This window comes from Lissotriton helveticus, chromosome 1_1 (assembly GCF_964261635.1).
Source record: "Lissotriton helveticus chromosome 1_1, aLisHel1.1, whole genome shotgun sequence".
Classification (NCBI taxonomy): domain Eukaryota; kingdom Metazoa; phylum Chordata; class Amphibia; order Caudata; family Salamandridae; genus Lissotriton; species Lissotriton helveticus.
The window spans coordinates 701,474,707-701,493,796 of NC_136057.1; the positions used below are offsets into that span (position 1 = coordinate 701,474,707).

The 19,090-nt window shown below is 44.6% G+C and overlaps 1 protein-coding gene across 1 annotated transcript in view; it reads left to right on the forward strand.

Moving 5' to 3' along the window:
• PPFIA2 (PPFI scaffold protein A2) overlaps window positions 1–19,090 on the forward strand; it is a 2,034,471-nt gene that overhangs the window by 1,971,148 nt on the left and 44,233 nt on the right. The gene's annotated exons all lie outside the window — the stretch shown is intronic.

The window sequence follows — 19,090 nt, forward strand, 5'->3', positions numbered from 1 at the left end:
CCTGTATCTTGTGTCACGTTGACATGGTATAGCTGGCAGTTGGTCTTTGTGTATTACTAACAGTGAGACAAAGGGGAATAAGTGTTGGCAGGATGGGCCATCTCTGACTTGAAAGGAGGATGGAGCTGTCATGTACCACACTTGCACATCACAAAGACTCTGCCTCAGCACGCTCACAAAGTGTTTCACACTTGTATATTGTGCCCCCAGACACCTCTGTAGGCATTGGACTCTAGAAACGTCTACTTCAAAGCTGGCACCAAGTATTAATAGTGGACCCAAGTCTTCAGTAGACCTCTGGACCTGAGGAACCGGGCCCTGTAGCTCAGTGAACTAATGCATCCACTGCGGGGCCGGTTTTGGACCTCATGATCGCAGGTTCAAATCCCAGCAGATCCACTCAGCTTTTCATCCATCTGAGGTCGATAAAATGAGTACCATTGAGTTGAGTATCAATATACATCTGTTATTCAGCTGCAAGATACATACGGGTGAATGTGCGCTTTACAAATGCACGCTATGTTATAAAAGACTCAGAACGACTGCTGTGCTGCTCTGCTGCAAGAAGGACTACTACTCTGCAGCCTTGCTAATCTGCTACCTGATTGATCCCAGGACCACCAGAGTGACTCCAAGTGGTAGTTGACTGGTCTCCTGATCAGAGCCTCAGGGAGAGAAAAGGCACCAACCACCTTGAACCCTGCACCTGGATTCTGCCTTCTGTGAGTTCTACCCCTCAAGTAATGCCACCTCAGTCATGGACCCTTGAAGATGGGCCTGAAGGTGCTCTGCCAGCCAGCTGGCAACGCTGCGCTACGCATCTCCTCATAGCCCCACATCGGAACCACCACTGCTGCATAATGCATCCCAATGCAGGTCCCCACAGTTCTTTGAGACCACCACTTAATGACGCCTCATGACGCCTCCAGATTGCAGGAACTCACATCACAGCCGGCAACTCCTTGGAACTGCTGCTGTGTGATGCATCATAGATGCATGGCCTGGCATCGCAGCTTCTCAGAACCGCTGATGCACGAAGCATCCTCAAAGTGGGATCTCTCAATGATCTGCAACCTGGATTTACAATACTTTGTTCAGTGGGCCTAACTTGGACCCTGTATCCGGCCTGCGCACCATCGCGGTTGGAATGAACTTGTGACCTTGTTCCGGGTCCAGTGCAACGAGATACCCACAGTTGGCACTTTGTGCTTTTAAGCTTTATTTTTACCTAAAGCTTTAAATGTACTACTGACTAGAATTGCGCCGTTTTGCTGTAAAATAATGTATTACAATTTACACTATTTTCGTCGGTTGGTGTGGGATTTTGATTGTGTTGTGTTTTCACTTTATTACTGTTTGAAGTGCTGCATAATTACTTTACACATTGCCTCGAAGTTAAACCTGACTATTTTAGTGCCAAACTACCAGAGGGTTGAGCAGAGGTTAATTTGGTGTTTGCTTGTGTTCTGCCCTGACAAGAATTGTGGTAAGGTTTCACCCCCACAACCACTAACCCAATTTGCTACAATGTGGTATTTAAAATACCATGCACCCTGCCGTTTTGGACATTAAGGCCTACTTAGGGGTGACTTCCTAATATTTAAAAGGAGGATTTAAATGGAAAATGTTATGTTATGTTATGCCGTTTTATATAGCACACAGCTGCCCCGGCAAAGGGGCGTCCCAGCGCTGATAGCAGAAAACTGTAGAACTATTGAGAACAAAAGCAGCCTACAATGGAGGGAAGAAGTGAGTTTTGATTGCCTTAGGGAATGTCAAGTTGTTTGAAATGCTGTGAATGGCGATGGGGAGCGCGTTCCAGAGTTTGTCTGTCAATACACAGAAGGAACGTCCACCAGCACCAACCCTCCTCACTCACCGAACAACCGCCAGATGCTTCCCCATTGACCGGAGTTGACGGGAGGGTGTATAGAGTGTAAGCAGATTTCCCAGGATGACTGGAGAGGAGAGATTTAAGATTTTGAAAAACATGCAGAGGACCTTGCCCTCTATGCGTTTAGCCACAGGCAGCCAATGTAACCGACAAACTGCACAAGTGGTAGGGCATGTCCTGGGCAGACCCAATAAGGTTCTCGCCGCAGCATTTTGGACCCTTTGCAGTCTTGCAATTTCCGCCTTGTTGGATCCCAAATAGAGCAAATTGGCATAATCCAGTCTAGACAGAATGGAAGCCTGTACAGTAACCTGCCTAATAGATGGATTGAAAAACCCTAGCAACGGCTTGAGCCCCCGTAAGATGCCAAAGCATGTCCTGCTACTTTCTTTGTTTGCGTCTGAAAGCTGAGGGCAGAGTCTACCCACACACCCAGATTTTTTACCACCTGTTTGGGGACGGGTGCACAGCCCAAGTTGGCAGGCCACGGTCACTCCACAGCTCAGAGTCTCTCCCAACCAGCAGTACCCCAGACTTATTGGCATTGAGCTGGAGACAGTTGGTAGTCATCCACTCAGAGATGACCTCCAGATCTCTCCGAAACTTACATGCATCCTGCCCGAAGTCATCCGAGAGTGCCACTACCAACTGTGTGTCCTCCGCATAAGACACTGCCGTGAGCCCTCTGTTCTTGGCCACCACTGCTAACGGTTGAACAAATAGATTAAACAGTGTTGGGCTCAAAGTTGAGCCCTGCAGTACCCCATATTTGATGGTATGGATCTTGGAGGCAAAAGGAGGGACAGCAACCTGAAGGTCCTTTCCGCTAGAAAGGAGGCGAATCAGTGCTGAGGTGCGACCCTCGTCTAGAGCCTCCCTCAAATGCTTGTCACAGCTAGGAGGGCTGACTCCGTACTGTGACCCGGCCGAAAACCATTCTGAGAGGGGTACAATATGTTGTTCTCCTCCAGATGACCTGTCAGCATGGAGTTGATTTAAGCCTCCAGAATCTTGGAGACCAAGGGCAGGAGAGAGATGGGTCGAACGCTCTCTGATTTTGCAGTGTCAAGATTCGGCTTTTTTAACAAAGGGACTACCCTGGCTTGCTTCCAAGATCTATGGACAACAGATGTAGACAAGGACAGATTGATCATATGGCTCAAAGATGGTAGAAGCACAGGCAGAGAAATTAGGTTATTTTGACAAGACAAAAATGCAGCTTTACTGTATATACAGGCTACAGTAGTAGGACTGCAGTCATGTTTTGCACTCTCACGGTAGTGGTGGCACAAGGTGTGCTGCAGTCTCGTAGTGAGATTTAACTTACAGGCCCTGGGTACACTTTGTACCGTTTACTAGTGATTTAAAGGTGAATTAAATATGAATCGCTACATAGCCACTCCCGTCCCTAGTCATGTGTTCCCATAATGTTTGCCAGCTTTTCGTCTGCAGCACATGTCCCCATAAAAATTGAAAACTAAAGGTATCAAAATACATGTATCTTCTGTATTGCTATGGCCATAATCATACACTTTTGAGAAAGAGGTCACTAGTTGTTTGAAACTTTTTTTTTTTAAAAGGTCGAAGGCATGAATACATGTATAATTACAATTATGTATGCTTAAAGAAGATTTTTAAAGCTACATTTTTGAAAAGTGATACTTTTTATTCACATCAATACGTATTGATGACTGGTTTTTAATGAATATTGCAAAAAATGCTCATAATATTGGTGGTTACGCAGAAACGTACAGCTTGCTCTTTGAAGAGGTGATTAGTATGGTGCCAAAACATGCCATAAATCTTATTGTGATTGGAGCAGTTACTCAATCATAAATAGCCATACAAAAGGTAGTGCAGAGAGTGTGTATCAGCATCTTGAAAATAGGCCTTTGATGGTACCTAGAGGGAATCACATGCCAGACACTCATATTCAATAAGAGTCTCAGAAGCCATTTGACTTAGAACGGACATCTTCAATGAAACATCCATCAAAGAATTTTCTTGAGATTGGGTTGCTGTCATAGTGAGTGAAGCTAAAAAGGAGTGGGCGAAAAAATACCACCAGCCACATTAATGCATACATTTCCACAAAGCCTGTAGCCAGGTTTGACTATATAGCCCCATGCTTTGTCACTTCAAATGTATACACCTTCCCACAGCGTGCTAAAAAAATAAACACGTTTTGTTGTGTAACAGGGTTGTGAGTCTGCTAGAAAAATGGGCTATGCACCCTTAAACTCTCTTGTACCTGTGTGCCTGAGAGAGACTACTGTAATAGCTAAAGTAAATGAAGTGAAGCGACTGGATAATCATAAAATGCGAGCACTGCAAAAGTGTGTCTCATTGACATAAAGCTAACTTTTGGGACACGCTCTCTAATTGGGGGCTACACTTCTGGTTTGGTGCTATGCCAGATTCAGTGTTTCTGGCCTTCTGTCAACCTCCCCAGACACTGTGTTGAGACCATGGAACTAGCTAATTTCCAGAAACAGTTCAATGGTTCCTCAAAGAATGCAATACAATTTCTCAGTTATGGCAGGTTCTCTTGAGACTCAGGTCCCATTTTCACTGAAAGGCCCATTAGGAGCCTTTATAATTGTTTCACTCATAAGTATTGGAACTCTAATGAGAACCCCAAACTCGTCATTGATAAATGGATGTCTCTAATGATTTTCATTCAAATTGTAACCTAAGTTTCTCTTTTAATCCAAATATTTTCATTATTTTAATGAAGTTTATTTCAGTAAAATGTTGAATTTAAATCCAAATTCTACATTAACCTTATTATCATTCAACGTTTAACTCAAACTTGATTATGCTCAATGTCTAGGTTAGTTTAATAAAACATATTTGTGTGATTTGTGTAATTGTCATTCATGTATAAACAAGAAGAAAATCTAATTTCTAAGTAAGATAAGATTATCAGAATACATTTATTTCAGAAATATGGAGTACTTGTAAAGTGTCTTTTTAGGCCATCTCAATGAGCTAGGAGCTTATGTATAATGCCATCATGGAAGGGATGGACCTCCCCAAGACTTGGTTGGGCGCAGAGGTGATCCCAATATTTAAAAAGGATTCCCCTCTCCTCCCTATAAATTACAGACCGATCAGTTTGATCGATGTCTTCCAAAAGGTTTTTGCCAGGATCATATTGAATCGCCTGCAGTTATGGATGGAGGATAACAACATTCTCTCTCCTCTGCAGGCGGGATTTAGGGTACAAATATCAACAATAGACCAAATTGTTAGGCTGCAGCTCCTCTATTTGGTCTTTGTCGACCTCAAAAGTGCTTTTGACCTAGTCCCTAGAGAAGCACTATGGAATGTGCTTAAGGAGTTGGGACTTCCTTCCTATCTTTTACTCCTACTTAGGAAATTGTATAATGGCACCTAGGCCCAAATTAGATTTGGGAAGAAAGGGGAACATACCAATTCTATTCCCGTTAATAGGGGAGTGAGGCAAGGATGCGTACTAGCTCCTACCTTGTTCTGCATTTTCATCAATGGCTTGGTGGATGTTTTAAATAAATGCCAGAACATCGATGCCCCCAAGCTAGCGAATAAGAGCATACCAGCTATGATGTTCGCAGACGACACCTTGCTCCTCTCCAAATCCCCTATGGGCCTGCACAAAATTCTGGATGCCTTTTGCGAATTTTGTAGGGGTAGGGGTCTAGAAATTAATATAGAAACACCAAAATGTATGGTTTTTAACCCTAGCAAGAACGTACGTCCCAATCTTTGCATGAACGGTGCACCGCTAGAGAGGGTCTCAGAATTTAACTACCTAGGCCTTACACTTAATGAAAACATGTCTTGGAAACCGCAGGTGGTTAGAGCTAATCTGAGACTAACACAGACAACGGGTGGCTTGGCTAAGCATTTTAGGAATTCCTATCACAAACCTCTGAGTCCGGTGATTGAGATCTACAAGACACAGGCCAGAAGTTTGGCTCTGTATGGGGCTGAACTATGGGGACATATGAACCTTAGCTCAATCGCTCAAACTGAAAATAATTTTCTGAGGCTGCTGGCAGGGCTTCCGGGAAGTTCTCACTTGCTGCCCTTGCACATGGATCTGGAGGTGAGACCCATTGCACAAGAAATTGGTAGGCGTCCGCTGTGGCTGTGGGCAACAACAGAACTGGCAGAGTTCAGCGCTGAACTGCAAGAAGTACTTAGCCTACCGGGGGCAGGAAAGATAACATGGCTAGTTTACATAAAGAGATGCCTTAACGAGATAGGTTGCTCTGAGCTCTGGCAGAGTCCCGAAACCATCCATCCTAGGATTACTCATACATAGTTGAGTAGCAACTATTGGAAGGAGAAATTTGATAACACCTTAAGGGACCGCAACACAGGCACTTTGACCCGCCAGTTCATGGAAATTAAATACTGCTACCAATTAGAGCTGTGTTTAGACTCCATGAGACCAACCATAGCAATGAAACTTTATATACAGTTCCGGCATGGTTGTCTCCCCCTGTATTCACTTACCAATAAATGGTCCAAAGATGTTACTTTGCTCTGCCCCGCCTGTGGGCTGGCGGAAGAAACAGAATTGCATGTTTTTTTTTTGTTTGCCAAAGTTACCATAAGATTAGAAGAAAGAGAGCTCCAGCAATTATGTAGGAACCTTGGTGCAACCCACTGCATTGATGTGTTCAGGCTTCTAAAACACAATACTAGCCTGCACATAGTATTTTCTACATCTCGTTTTTTTGCTGCAATGTGGTGGGTTCGTATGCAATTCTTAAAATTGCAATAAATTTTTTAATTGTAACCCTGGGCATGGATTTCTTTTTAATTCCTTTTATATTTTTAACCTGTTTTTATCTTGCAATCCTTTTATTTGATATGAAATGTTGTCTTTTATGGAATTTTATCCGAAATAAAGATTTTTCAAATAAATAAAAAAAAGGAGCTTATGTAAGATAAACATTGTAAATACCAACTTTAATGTTTTTTACCTTGTCCTCTAAGAGCATACTTCTCCCTCTGCATGCATACAAGAACACGTCTCACCTTGCATTCATGAAGGCACAGTTTACATGAAACTCATTCAGAGTTACTACCTGCTCTCCTACACACATTCCCCTCACCATGCACTTCCTGGAGAGGGAATCAATTGACAAATTTAAAATATCTCTGTTTACCATCAAATAGGCTAATTCCTGCTCTGTTTATTCAGTTTCTGGTAAAGCAGTGCATAAGGTAAATTATCATCACAATTGTTAGTCTAATTTTAGTCAATTAAGAGAGTTGGTATATGTTTAAAGGGTTTTATTAGTCAAATCTTTTAGTAGATCATATTTATTGCATTTTAAAACTTAAATTCAGATTCATCTCAATAGTTAATATATGACAAATTTCTATTCAATATTGGTGAATCAGTCATGTAATAAAAGAAAGAATCCCTATTCTAAGATTTGGGTGAAATGAGAGTTAGTGAGAATCCATAAAGCGTTTCAGTCCAAGACTGGGAAAAAAGCATAACGCTTCAGCATTTAAATCAGTTCAAAAGGACCATGAAGTTCAATGCAAAGAGAGGTTCAAGAAACTCAGTAGTCTCGAAACAATGCAACATAAAATCTGGGTCTGGGTACGTCTCAATAGCAAGTGGGTCGAAAAGAGAATGGCAAAAAGTGCTGTAACCTACTCTAGGAACACGCACAATTATGGACATCACATTTTGCATAGCTTTGCAAAATGTTGCTCTTTTTGTCACCCATCAGCCAATCCGTGTCTGATGCACTCCAGGGAACAGGATCTCTTCTCATCTTCTCACACGAATACAATAGTCCTCAAACAGCAATGTTACATTTGCAGCAAAATATAACAACTATGCACTCACATGGAGTTTACCTCATTCAGGCTTACTTTCCTACATATACACTACATCTTTAACCTTCTAATATCATTTTTTTTAAACAACAGTCTATGTAGAAGTCGAAACATCTATACTAATAAAAAAGTAAACATTTAGCAGAATCACCCTTAATGGAGGAAAAACAAGTCGGTTAGAAATTAAATTTCATGTTTTAAACTCTACATTTTTATGTATGTGTTGGAATTAATCTTCCCTAATGGTATGTCCCTCCACCCCTTTCCCTATGACCCTGTTGGTATGCTCCACCCTGAAGTTTGCCATAGAATGTTGGGACACTCTCCAGTGAGGAGAGTGGATGGTTAATAAACAGACCTATTCATCTTCTCTGGGTCTCTGGATTCTTATTTACAACACTGGCGACGGACTGCGCAGGGGGCAGAAGTTAACCATTTCCCGTTTGAGTACTGTCTCCACACACCGAACACACAAGATGAATTGGAGCCTTGTGTAGAAAGAATCGTTTTCCTGGACTTTATGAGACGTCAGAGTAATAAGGAGCCTTGCTGATGGATTAGCACACTACATTCAAGGACTTACGGTCAGAAAAGTGACAAGTGTTGGTGTTTGGGAGGTGAGAGATAACCTTTTTCTGTGGGTGGCACCTAGTTCTGTGGTGCGATCCCTCCCAGCTGTCACCCGTCCCTGTGTGACCCTCATGAAGAAGATGTTTGGAAAGAAGGCTTGACGCGTGGATGTTCTGTGCCCACTTTAGTGCTGGTGTGTAAAGAAAAATTACTACAGTACATCCTGTGAAAATTATAAGTGGAGACTGCCGCTGAAACTAAAGAAATCCTCCTGTTACATCACGCTATCTTGACTTACTGGGTTCTTCTGGAGGTTGTGATGTGCTGTTGACTGCCCGTCAGGTTGCGCCTGCAAGTGCTGTGGAAGTGCACCGCTACGTGGTCCTTCGTTTGTAAGGATACAACAGTGCCTACCTGCGTTCCGGTGCCTTCGTCTGCCTACTGGTGATTTGCGCCTATCATCCTTGGGTGCCTGTGTTGTGCCTCTGTTAAGACGCGGTTGCCCTGCTGTCCCGGAGTGCCTGAAGTTGTCGGCGTGGTGTCCTCGTAGGGGCTGAGGAAAGTGTACATGATCGGTGTGTCCCGCACCATGTGATTTGGACAGCTGCTGCCCCTGCGCCGCATTTTGAGGAGCTGGGGGGCCGGAGCACGAAGAATCCTGTCAGCACTTCAGTGTTCCTTTGACCAGATACAAGAGACGCTACCCGGCGCACCAACAGCAGAGGGCCGGTATCTTTGTAATAATTTTAACTCTTCGCGCACTAGGGAAAGAGAATCCTGTCAGCGTCCAAGAACTTCAGATAGCCCGATTCTTGAGGCGTTTCCCGGCGCACCAACAGCAGAGGGCCGGTATTTTTAGTCATAACATTAACCCTTCACGGTGAAGGAATGCTACTTTATGACTTGTTCAGTTGTTTGGTGGGCACAACTTGTGTTTAACAATTACCTCCTGGCTCTGTGTATAACACAAGTGGGCTTTCTCACATCGCTCAGGGAGAAGGAAGCCAGTATTTCTAGCTGAATTTCGTTTTTGAATGTAGTTTACACGCATATGTATTTTTATGTGTATCTAACTACCTGGTTAACTTATGAGAGAAACCTATTAGTGTGCTCCTAGTCTATCCATCGTCACCTGTGGGGAAGCCACCTATAACATTGTGTGTTTTTAACCTTTGTAAATAGCCACCATGGCAGCAGCTAGTATGAGCCAACCCCCACCCTTTTTGAACGAGACAGGGGAACCAGAAATCAGCTGGAAGGAGTGGGTGAAACTTTTTGAGTCTTATTTGATAGCTGTGGGTGGTGAAAAGTACAAGCCAGAAAGGAAAAGCCACATTCTTTTACACAACCTAGGTAGACAAGGGCGTAAAGTGTACGAATCACTTCCGATGCTAGAACAGGAGGGTGAGGATGAAACTGGGATAGATGTTTATGAGCAGACAATGGTGAAGTTAGAAAAACATTTTGGGGACAAGATTAATGTGGTGTTGGAGCGCCATAGGTTTTTCAAAAGATGTCAGGGAAAGCAAGAATCCGTGCAAAATTTCATTGCTGCATTGTGGGGTTTAACACAGCTGTGCGAATTTGGAAATGTAACTGATTCCCTTATAAGGGATCAACTTGGAAGGTGTACCAATAACCCACGCATTCAGGAAAAACTGCTAGCCAAAAACCCTGGGTTAAGAGAAGCCATTGAGATAGCTAAATCTGTAGAACACACAGCTAGATGTATAAAGGAGATGAAAACCAACGGAGAGGAAGTAGCTTCTATAAAGGAGGAAGAAGATGGTAATGAAGTATATACGGTCAGGTCCAAAGAAAATTATGGTGTGAGAGGAGATCAAAAGGAGAAAGGTCCCAAGTGTTACAGGTGTGGCAGCAACAACCATTTTGCAACCTTTTACCAGTGCCCTGCCAGGTTTGTTACGTGCAAAAAATGCAATAGAAGAGGGCATTTCGCCAGAGTATGTAGAGATGGTGAACAACATACTAGAATAGATGGTAGAGGAATGGAGAAAAATGCAGCCAGGGAAGTGAAGTGCATAGAACCAAGAAGCGGAAAAATAATTTTGCAGGTGAAAGATTTGATGGTACTGTAAATGCTATTTACCCTAAATGCGATGTCTTTCTTGACGGCCAATGTGTAGAAATGTACGCTGATTCATGCTCACCGTACACCTTACTTAACCAAGATGATTTTGTGTCCATGAGGAATTGTGAAGTAAAACAGTTAAGAATGCCTGACATTTCTCCTACAGGGTATAACAAGGGAAAAATACCGTTAGTGGGCATGAAAAATGTTCATCTGCGTTTTAAAGACAGGGAGACTTATGGTCCAGTGTATGTAGTCAAATCAGGATCTAACTTGCTGGGATGGGTCCACCAGAAAGAGCTGGGAATCATCCTAGATCCCAATGGTGCGGAGCAGGTTTTACTCACTGACAGGTCAAGGGGGGAAGGAAACATTTGTGATGAATTTGGGCAACTATTCAGGGATGAGCTTGGATGTCTACACATGTTCCAACATAGAATCAAGTTGAAACATAACGCAAGACCAGTTGTTCATAGACTACGCCCTGTACCCCTAAAGATGAAAGTACCTCTAGAAGAGGAGTTGCGCAAACTTTGTGATTTGGATATAATTCAACCAGTGACCTGCACTGAATGGTTGGCCCCAATTGTCATCGCAGCCAAGGCCAGTGGGGAGGGCATTCGCCTCTGTGTGGACTTGCGCAGCCTCAACGACAATATATGGGTGGAGAGACATCCCTTGACGATAATCAACGAGATGCTAAGTACCATGGGTCCTGCTAAATACTTCAGTGTGATCGATCTCTCCATGGCCTATCACCAAATTGAACTCCATCCAGAATCAAGGCCCCTCACAGCGTTCATCACCCCAGTAGGAGCATTCATGTTCAAACGTATGCCCTTTGGCCTTGCGTCTGCTGCAGCCATTTTCCAGAAAGCAATGCAGAAAATACTGGAAGGGATAAAGAACACCATGTGTTTCCAGGACGACATCCTCGTGTACTGACAAACCGAGGAAGAACATGATGGGGTCGCAAGACAGGTATTCAGCAGACTTATGGAGGATGGTTTGACTGTGAAAAAGGAGAAATGTAAAATAAAAGTGAGGGAGGTGGAGTACTTAGGCCACAAGATCACTGAAGAGGGTTTCAGACCAAAGGGCAGTTTAATTCAAGCTGTGATGGAGGCACCAAGTCCCAAGAACAAGGAAGAACTAAGGTCCTTCTTAGGACTTTTAGAGTATATGTCAAAATACGTGGACAACTTTGCAGCCAAGTGTGAGCCAATGAGGGAATTGATGAAGAAAAACAAGGATTTCCAATGGAACAAGGAGCATGATGCTGTGGTCAAGTCTCTTAAAGAGGAATTGGTAACCTCCCCAGCATTAGGAACTTTTGATGCATCTAAAAAAAACATTCTTACAACGGATGCTTCTAACAAGGGCTTAGGTGCAACACTCATTCAAAAAGACGGAAAAGAAGAGAAAATCATTGCGTTTGCATCCCGGAGTCTAACTAACCCAGAGCGGAACTACTCCGTCATTGAAAGGGAGGCCCTGGCCTGTTTCTGGGTCCGATCATAAACCCCTCACCTTCATCTTCACCGTGAAGGGATTAGAGAATTGTACTCCTCGCATCAGCAGGTGGATCTTAGGGCTGGAACACTATAATTTCCAAGTGGAATACGTGCCAGGAAAGGAAAATAAGATTGCGGACTTCCTGTCAAGGTCACCTCTACCGGAGTTGGAAGAAAAAGAAGAAGCCCTAGACAGTCCTATCCTAATGACAGAAACACCTGCTATCACGGAAGAGGAATGGAAGAAAGAGACTATAGATGACAAAGAAATAGATGAACTGAAGAAGTACATGGAAAACGGATGGCCCAACAAAAAGAGTGAACTAGAAGCTAGCATTGAAGAGTTCTGGGAAGTGAGAAATGAGTTGAGTTTCATAAAAGGCAGATTATATCGTAATCAAAGAGTGATTCCTCCCAAAGGCCTCAGGAAGAAGGTCATTAACTTGGCACACGAAGGTCACCTAGGGCGCAGCCTTACTAAAGCCAGAGTCCGGTCCAGTTTCTGGTTTCCCAAGATGGATGCCATGGTTGAACAAGCTGTTAAGGATTGTGGGGCGTGCGCTAAAAGCGACAAGTCAAAAACTATAAAAACAGCACCGTTATCTCCAGTGGAAGTACCCATCAAACCATGGAGCAAGCTGGCTATGGACATTATCGGGCCTATGCAAGAACTAGGAGAGAAGAGAAGATTCATGCTGGTGTTAATTGATTACACAACCCATTGGATCAAACAGAAGTTTGTCCACTCTGTCACCACAAAGGCTGTAATTGAGTTTTTGGATGGAGTATTTGTTGAAGAGGGCATTCCAGTGACTTTAGTGACAGATAACGGAGTGCAATTTTGCTCGGAAGAGATGCATGTGTTTCTCCAGGGTTTGAACATCAAACATGAGACCACTGCCCTATACTGCCCCAAAGCCAACGGGTTAGTCGAACGAGCTAACAGAATTATAAAAGAACATATCCAATTGGCGGCAACCAACGGGCATGACATAGAAGTGTCCCTTAGAAAGTGCTTGTGGGCGTATCACAACTCCCCAAACATGGTCACTGGCATCTCACCCTTTGTAGCACTGCGTGGGCGTGAACCCTGCACCAAGTTTAATCCTGGTTGGCTGAGTGGGGGCGAACCCAGGGTAGCGGACCTGGAGGCAAGTGCAGAGAGAGTCCTACTCCACCAGGATAAGTACAAACGGTGGGATGACAATAAGCACGGGGTGAAAGATTCTAAGTGGGAGGTAGGTGATAGAGTACAAGTGAAGAAGAACACTAAAGTGGGAGCAACCCAAAGTAAATATTACATGCCTTGTAGAATTGTTAAAGTGCTCAAGAATGTGGTCCAACTTGAGAATGGCCAATGGTGGAGCTTTGACAAAATTGTACGTGCACATGAGTAAAGTTCTGTTTTTATTCTTCTCCTCTTTATGATGCTTCGGTACCGCTCTATTCCCATGGGGTATTCCTGTTCCCTCTCTGTATCACCCTATAGGAAGGAGATGTGTTGGAATTAATCTTCCCTAATGGTATGTCCCTCCACCCCTTTCCCTATGACCCTGTTGGTATGCTCCACCCTGAAGTTTGCCATAGAATGTTGGGACACTCTCCAGTGAGGAGAGTGGATGGTTAATAAACAGACCTATTCACCTTCTCTGGGTCTCTGGATTCTTATTTACAACAGTATGAATCTTTATTACCCCATTAAACGACAAAAAATAATCATGTGTAAACTGTGATCATTGTGTAACAGAAACATTCGGCAGAAATATTTGAAACTATATAAGCAACCTATTAATTATTATGAAAAACATGTTTATGGAGAGGTCAAGAATCAAACTGTATGTGTATTCAGAATTTTTTATTCAAGCTTGTTTTTCAAGCAGCGTTTCTTTGGTCATATTGAGGCCTAGTACGAGTAAATAGGACCGCTTATAATTTGGTGCATTCTAAACACATTATTTTCATCAAAATCTTGCACATTCATTCTGCACATTTAATTATAAGCAGCATTATTTTCTTGTTAATTTAAAATGTCTTTCCCACACTCATACCAGGCACTTCACTCAGAAGCCTTGACAACCCGGGGTCCTGCAAATGGCGTACTTCTCAGTGGGGGTGCTTCACGTTGTGTGACTCTCACAGGATGCCTAGCACATGGCGCCCTTGTTTCCACAGGATAGTGCACAATGGTGCCCTGGACAAGAGAATTTTTATAGAGATGAAATGATAGATGGAACTTCAGAAAGGGTGCCCTTGCCAACAGGGAGTCCTGAACGTGTGTCACCCTTCATGGTAGTTCCTGCACTTGGGGGACTGTCATTGGGTGAAGAGCACAGCGGCTCAATGCAGAGTGCCCTTGCCAGGAGGAATTACTATTCAAGGGTGCACCTAGAAGAAGGGTCTGCATGTGGGAACGTCTGTCAAGGGTTTCTTTCACACAAGCCCTGTTCAAGGGTTCACTAGTTATTAGGGGATCCCGTACAGAGGTGCCCTTCATTCTTAGTAAGAGTTCAAACTGCGGTTAGTGTCCAGAAAGACGTAAATCACAAAAAGTATTGCAAGGATGCTCCTGTAGTATCATGGCAGATGTAGAGCCACAGGCATTAAGACCCGGGACGGGACCCTGGGAGGCGGAAATAATAAAGGGTGAAAATGGAAAGGGAGGAGGCAGTTAGGGGTGGACTTTGCATGGAGGAAGGAACAATTAAGAAGGAGCTAAAAATAAAGATACAAGAATATACTGCTACGTGTCCTTGTCGTCTGCACCAGGCAAGTGACACGACAATTGGCGACGAGGGTGGGCCCCGCCTACTGATCGTGCCACTACCCATCGGCGGAGTGCAGTCGGGTACCTACCTGTATGTTCATTTGCTGCAGATTGCCTTCACGACATGGCCTCGGGATCCCACCCCGAGCGAGCCCTCCTGCAGTGGGCACAGCTCCCTGTTTTGCTTTTTGTGATTGCAACATTGAAAGTCTACCCCGGTCGCACATTGCTGGCTGGTGCGGTATCCGCTTCTGCACTGTAACGCACTGACAGGAGCCCACCCTGATCGCATGCTTGCCCCGCCTGCCTGCAGCTTACTGATGATCCTGCCAACCAGATCTCTGGACCGGCCCTGCTCGCGGTGCTGTTTTCCCCTTAGTGCTGTGCAGTTTGCATCTTTGCCTCACCGGCTGCATGCCCTGTTCTGGCCCCGGCCTCCGGCATGGTTAGCCCTGCCCAGCAGCCGTTTTGAAGTCAGGCAGGCTCCCCAATCAGCTGCCAGACACTGCCAGGGGCCATTTTGGAGTCAGGCAGTGATATTATTGCTTCTGGGACCTTGCACATCAGTGATACTCTCAGTTGAGGACATTACTACGGATTGCACTACCACAGTCTCTGGCGCTCTGCTGCTCACCTCCTCTGCTGAGTCACCTGGTTCACTTCTCCAGTCAATCAAATTGAGCTCTGCCACAAACATACAGCTTCAATGCTGGGTCATTTTCTCTTTTCTTCTCTGAGGACACCTTCACCTGATGCTCATTCACGTCTGGCTGGCCCCCAACCATGTCTCTCTCACCAACTACTGGCCGACGCTCCGACTCACAGGACAGGGGAGCTACATCACAGTCTCCCACCTCCTCGTCACAAGAGGTAGGACACATACTTGCCATGCTGGGAGTTCCTTTTCTGCGCCCTGTGGAACCGTTGCCTCTCGTACCTGGTGGAGGTATGGGTCTTCGCTGGCAGGAATGGCTGGAAGACATTGAGGACTTCATGAAAGGCTCACAAGTGTGGATCCTGGTCAACAACTCATTGTCCTGCGCAATCTGGTTGGGAAAGAATTTGGCCAAATAATCAAGGAGTTTCCAGCTGATACTGCATCTTCTTACCCAGATGTGCCTAAAGCGCTCAACAGAAAATGTCTTCACAAACGAAACATTGACTATGAACGTTATACTTTCAATCTAGCTTCCCAAGAAAAGGATTAGTCTAAAGGAGAATTCATATTGCGCCTGAAATGACTAGCACGTTACCGTACGTTTTACTCCTTTACGACTGAAGATGCTCTCCACCTATGCATAATTGAAGGGTGTCAATCTGAATCCATACGCAGATGACTTCTAAAGAAGAGCTACTCCTTAGATGAAATTGAAGAAATGACAAGAGTCAATGATCAGGCAGAGAAACATGCAAAACGAATGGAAGCTGGTAAAGAAGACAAACAGGAAACAAGCTTAACAAATTCAGTCTCGTCACACAAAGCGTCGCTCCTCTGCAGGTCGAAGACCGTCCAAGTAATATTGTCAAAGACCAAGTTGTCATCGCAGTCCGGACTGGGCTGACAAGGGACAGGAGCAACTGCTCAAATATTATCGCTACGGTCTAGAATTCCCTCACACTGAGCCTTGTCCCGCATTAGGTCAGAAGTGTCGGCGATGTGGCAAAGAAAACCACTTTGAAAGGTATGTAGGGCGACTCACAGAGACACTCACAGGCAATTCAAACATTACAGCACTCGACATCACGCTAAAGCAGTACGAGATTGCAGAGAAACATCTTCCAGCTCGTCACGTTCGAGTCTCTATACTCATGTCTCTCGCAGATCGCGACGTTCAGAATCTCGAGAATCAAGGTCCATCTCACCGGTATAGCAAGACAGTGAGGAATGCGTCTGCATGGTCGCAGACCCGGACAGGCTCAAGAAATATCCCAGACTGCATCGCCAAATTGGTGAGCACTCAGCCAAGTTTGTACTGGACAACGGGGCATCTCTCAATCATATCACAGTTGCAGAATACAACAAAATGGATCCACGACCGCTCCTGCATAAAGCTGCGGTGTGTACACATGGATGTCGAAGGAGACACTACCATGCTTAAGACAATTTCAGACCTCCCTCACATACAAAGATAGAACTATCTCAGCTTGCATTCACGTCATCGAAGGGCCTGAAGCTGACTGTCTCCTTAGTTTGCCCACAGCGGAATGACTTCCACTGGTTGAGATACTATACTGAGTGGATGATGAACCTGACATAGTTCACAAGTTTCCGAAATTGTTTACAGGACTCGGAAAAATGACCAACTTTTACGTTTGTTCATATATCAATAAACAGGTGACACCTATAGCTCAACGCCACAGGAAAATACCATTTCATCTTCAACAGTCAGTGGAAGAAGAGCTTCAGGATCTTCTGCGGGCAGACATCATTGAAAGAACTTCTGGGCCCACTCCCTGGGTCTCCCCAGTAGTCATAGTGCCAAGGAAAGGATCAGAAGGCAATGTTGACATGAGAGTGCCCAATACTGCCATTGAAAGGGAAAGACACCCTGGACATCTTATCAGTAATATGATCACGACCTTGAACATTGCACAACTATTTTCCAAATTGGATCTTATTAAGGGCTATCACCAGCTCGAATTGTATGAAAGGTCACAATACATTACCACATTTTCGACTCATCAAGGTCTATTGAGGTACAAAAGACTCAGTTTTGGAGTCTCTTTGGCCGCTGAAATCTTCCAGGAGGCAATCAGAAGAGTTATCCATCACATCCCCAACACTCTTAATTATAGTGACGACATCCTCCTGTTTGGGGCAACTGTACAGGAACACAACAAAGCACTGGTATGTCATCGGGTATGTCACACATTACGGAAAGCAAATCTAACTCTCAACAAATACAAATGTGAGTTTCACAAATCCACTTTGAAGATTTATAGACACATCTTCTCAGGCACAGGAATGAGACCAGATCCTGAAAAAATTGCAGCACTGAACGACACCCCTCGCCCTCGAGATGCTGGAGATGTGCGGTCATTTCGAGGAATGGCCAGCTACTGCACATGGTATATCAAGGACTATACCACTATCAGTTATCCACTGAGGAAACTGACCAAACAAGGTCACACATTCCAGTGGGCCACCGGCTGCAATCAAGCATTCCACACGCTCAAAACAGCGGTTGAATCGGCCAAAATTTGGCTTACTTCAACCCTCGTCGGAAGACGGAGATCACAGTGTATACCAGTACGGTGGGACTGGGAGCCATCTTGGCTCAGTACGACAAGGAAAGTGACCAACGTCACACAGTGGCTTATGCCAGCCACAGCGTGACGGTCACCGAACAAGCATACACCCAGCCATAGAAAGAAAGTCTTGCAGTAGTCTGGGCCTGTGAGCACTTTCACATCTCCATCTAAGGGAAACACTTCACACTCATCACGGGCCACCAAGCTCTAATAACCATATTTGGAAATCCCTGAGCCAAAATGTCACCAAGAATAGAGCGCTGGGGACTTCAAGAATATACATAGACTATCATCCACAAACCTGGAAAAGCAGCCAATCCAGCAGACTACATGTTGCGACATCCCAAGAAGTCATCAAGCTCAAATCCGTTGCTGGCAGAGGAATACATACACTTTGTCATGGCTCAAGCAACACCACCTACAGTTCCTCTGGAAGCCATCATTGAAGCCACCGCAGGTGATGCCACTTTACAGGATGTGATACATCGCATTCAGACAAACAGTTGGAGACACCTAGAAGAGCCCAGACACAAGAATCAGGTCGATGGCCATGAGCTAGCTTTGTTCCGACATGTAAAGCTCCTCGCATTCTTAGGGCCAGAATGGGTGGCAGGTCCTTCAGGTACCTAGCCCCCAAACATTGGAATGCGCTCCCGCTCCACTTGCGGATGGAACCATCTGAATTGAGATTTCGGGGAAAACTTAAAACGCTTCTGTTTCCCAACATTTAACACCTCCTGAGCCTCTCCACAGCTGCCTTTGGGTTTCTATACTTTTTCAGCAGTTAGCGCGGGGACACACAGTTTTGTGTAGCCAGGCGCTTTACAAATGATTTATTATTATTATTATTATTAACTGTCCATTGCCAAAGATGGCCTTCTGTTAAGAGGTAATAGGATTGTCATTCCAAAGCAACTGCGTCAAGGCATTGTCAATTTAGCACACAAAGGACACCGAGGCATCATAGCCACGAAGAGAGTACTGAGGGAACAGGTTTGGTCTCCCTTCTCTCGATCAGATGGTCGAAGTCACCTTGAAAGACTGCTCTCAGTGTCAGTTGGTCAGTAGAGAGGAACCACCTGCACCTCTACAAATGTCAGAACTACTGGAGGGTGTTTGGCAACATTTTGCAGTAGACTTCTTTGGTCCCATAC